Here is a 3,813-nt window from a genome sequence, read left to right as displayed (position 1 = left end):
ATTAAGGTACTGGACTAGTAAACAGAAGGTTGCCGGTTCAAGCCCCGCCACCACCAAGTTGCTACTGTTGGGTCCCTGAGCAAGGCCCTTAACCCTCAATTGCTCATTGTGTAAGTTGCTTTGGATAAAAGTGTCTGCTAAATGCTGAAAATGTAAATTTATGTGTAGCCTAATAATGCGCTGAGTTTTAGATATTAATACCCACATATTTTTTGTTGCCTTAAAGACTCACTTAAATCCTGATCTAATTTTTGAAGCTGCGATTAAGCGATGCCGCAACGAGTTTCATATTACATGAAACCCTTAAATAATCATAATGTATCTGCACTGGAGAATGCAGGCATCGACCCCACTACCTCTCACATGCTAAGCGAGCGCTCTACCATTTGAGCTAATTCCCCTTACGATGCACCTTTGTTCCCATTTTGGAGGTTGTGATATTACTTTAAACTTACCTTTTCTTGCCGCTCAGGTGGCGCAGCGGTAAAAAGAAACGCGCTGCAACCAGGGCTGGATTCTGAGAAGCGTCGTATCGAATCCAGCCTTGCTTTACCGGTTCGAAGCTGAGTGGCTATATGAGCAACAATTGGCCGGTTGCTCATGTGGGGGGTGGGACAAAGAACCGGATGTGGGTCTCTCTCTGTCAGAATGCGATTGCGTTCTCTGCCGGCTGATTGGAGGCGCTTACACAAAGATGGGAGGGGGTGCCCTTAGGGTGTGTCTCTCCGCAATGTGTGGGTGGCAAAGATGCATCTGGCTGCTGCTCGTGTTTCGGAGGGGATACGGGTTAGCTTCAATCACCTCCGTCAGAGCAGGGTTCGGCATAGACAGAGAGGAAGCACGATGCTAATTGAACAATTGGATGCGCTGAAAAAGGGGTAAATTTTCATGTAATTACTGATATTTTACTGGATCTCTGCTGATATCTTGTGGGCCATATTGACTAATCAGTGAAAATTAATGTTTCCTTGTATAATAAAACCATTATGCTTATTTAGCTTTATTTAGCTTTAATTATTAAAGAGTTAATAAGATAGTGATGGTGAAACTAAAAACCTGTTATTACCGTCACTAAGTGTCTTTACCATCACAAGAAGTTATGTGTTGGTAATGACATGTTGAGGTAATGACAGTTTTTACTTAGGAAAAAAGTAAACAGCTAGTATACAATGTACTTTACATACATTTAAATAATGTGAACATTTCAGTTGTAAAATACTGCTGTAACAATGTAAATAGACGCTGATAAACATACTTTATGATCAGGATGAATACATGTTTAAATTTCTCACACTTTTAGAGATCAAAAGCCTGGGTCCTGGCATCCATGCGGATGTTACTTTGACACGTACCACCTACCTCAGCATTGTTGCAGACCATGTACACCCAGTTCATGCAAACTGTATTCCCTGATGGCTGTGTCCTCTGAAGAAGTAAACTTGCATAAAGCATGAGATGTCAGAAGTGGGATTCGAACCCACGCCTCCAGGGGAGACTGCGACCTGAACACAGCGCCTTAGACCGCTCGGCCATCCTGACACGCTTGCAAGGTCCTAATGCCAATTACCAACAACACCCCCACATGGCCAAAGATTTGTACAAAGTGCTGAATCTTTTCACATTATTATGTACAGTATATATATATATACAGTATGTTAGAAGGTTAAAGACATAAATTTGTATAAAGCACTAGCAGTCAGAAGTGGGATTCAAACCCACGCCTCATGGGACACTGTGACCTGAACTTAGCGTTTTAGACCTCATCCTGACTAGCTTGGGTACCATCGACACCACCATTTGTACGAACTGCTTAATCTTTTCACATTATTATGTATGGTAAATGTACTGATTGTAACCCATTTGCTGCACTGTACACTTTGTCACTAGGTTGTAAATCATATATCAATAGAAAGGGAGCCCCATATGAGATCTCCAACTGACCAAATAATGTTTTTGGGTGGACTATTGTTAGCACTGTAACGGCACTAGCATGTTAGGGTGTGTTTTCTCTGGTATGAGTGTATTAGGTACAGCCTTCTTTTTGGGTTTTTAACTGACTGGATTATTTATTAAGAACTCAAACCCTGTTTGTGCTTGTTGTAGGCTATTCAATCGTCCATCAGATGGCATATTATGAATACAGTTAATTTTGCGTTAGAATCAAGCAATAGAACACGAGAGGGAGTGTGTTATCGCGAATAACATCACGGCTGTGATTCGGTCGCAGCCGTGATGTTATTTGCGATAACACATGACCTCAAGTGTTCTATTGCTTTTATACAACAGTTTTTACAAAATAAAGAAAAAAAATAAATCAAAGAAGCCCTGAATTTCATAATAAATATGCTTTAATATTGACAATACCTTCTGCCAAAAAGTAGTTCCACAACGAATATAAAGTTTAACACTACAAAGCAGACATCCCAAGTTGCAAAAACTCATTTCAGGGAGGTAAGAACAACAAGAAGAAAAAGGCAAGAACCTCCGAAGGAAAAAAATAAATAAAAAACCTCTTGCACACACCAAAGGATATTGGTGATAACAGAACTTTTAGGAGCTGCCAACTGGGCTATTAAACTAACTGTTCGCGTTACAAACACATTAATGTTCCCTACATAGTGCACTAGATTGTGTATCAGATCACGGATTCATGTTCCCTACATAGTGCACTAGACAGTGAATTAGACAACTGATTTATGTTCCCTACACAGTGCGCTAGATTGTATATCAGATAACGGATTTAAAACGCGATCGGGAAAAAGGTCTGTGTCGCCTGCGTGCGCGTTTGTGTGCATGAAGCTTGTTGTTACTGGCAACGCGTCAGCGAAGTAATACAGTTGTGGTGTGAAAAGGCTGTGCTGTTATCACGAATATCACTTCTCAACCAATCAGATTGTAAGGTCGGAACTAACTGTTGTATAAAGTAAAACGATGTCTGTTTCTATCACAGTTTCATCGCATGCTGACCTCTAGAATACAACTAATGTATGTAGCACTAAGAAGTGTTTCTTAAGGGTTCTTTTTGTGTTCTTGGTAGAACTGTTTCTACTTGAAGAACTCTTTAGTATAATTTAAGGTTCTTTGCTAACTCAATTTGAGTTTTATGGATTTTTTTTTCTCTTGCCACATATAAATGCACATAACATTTTAATGACTGGAAAACAATCGTGCAATTGATACAGGAAAAAAGGAAAAAAGTGAAAGAAAGGAATCTGTTTGTAATTTACCTGCAAAATTCTCCTCCCGAGATGTTTTTCTTTGTGTGTGTAAGCAGCAACATACTTCACCTAAAACTTTATATAATCGCCTTCAAGAGAGATAGCACGGATCTCTACAGCCCGGATAGCTCAGTCGGTAGAGCATCAGACTTTAATCTGAGGGTCCAGGGTTCATGTTCGGGCGAGTTGTTTCTTACTGCATTAGGTAAGTGGTAATTTCCTTTACTACATGGTTTATTCAGAAAGTTGAAGAATTTGTACTTTGTGAGATATTTCTAAGTGAAATAGCATGTACTTGATCAGCTTGAAATAATAGCACCTTGTACAGTGTATCACAAAAGTGAGTACACCCCTCACATTTCTGCAGATATTTAAGTATATCTTTTCATGGGACAACACTGACAAAATGACACTTTGACACAATGAAAAGTAGTCTGTGTGCAGCTTATATAACAGTGTAAATGTATTCTTCCCTCAAAATAACTCAATATACAGCCATTAATGTCTAAACCACCGGCAACAAAAGTGAGTACACCCCTTAGTGAAAGTTCCTGAAGTGTCAATATTTTGTGTGGCCACCATTATTTCCCAAAAC

The 3,813-nt window shown here is 39.7% G+C and overlaps 1 non-coding gene across 1 annotated transcript; it reads right to left on the bottom strand.

The window, feature by feature from the left end:
- Window positions 1-1,456: 1,456 nt before the first annotated feature.
- On the bottom strand, window positions 1,457-1,539 carry trnal-cag (transfer RNA leucine (anticodon CAG)). Its single transcript has one exon. It is a non-coding gene; the product is annotated as a tRNA-Leu (tRNA).
- Between the last annotated feature and the right edge of the window lie 2,274 nt (window positions 1,540-3,813).

The sequence above is a fragment of the Trichomycterus rosablanca genome, unplaced genomic scaffold (genome assembly GCF_030014385.1).
Source record: "Trichomycterus rosablanca isolate fTriRos1 unplaced genomic scaffold, fTriRos1.hap1 scaffold_274, whole genome shotgun sequence".
Lineage (NCBI taxonomy): Eukaryota > Metazoa > Chordata > Actinopteri > Siluriformes > Trichomycteridae > Trichomycterus > Trichomycterus rosablanca.
The sequence above is the reverse complement of the archived record's forward strand: the minus strand, read 5'-3'. Positions and strand labels throughout refer to the sequence as shown.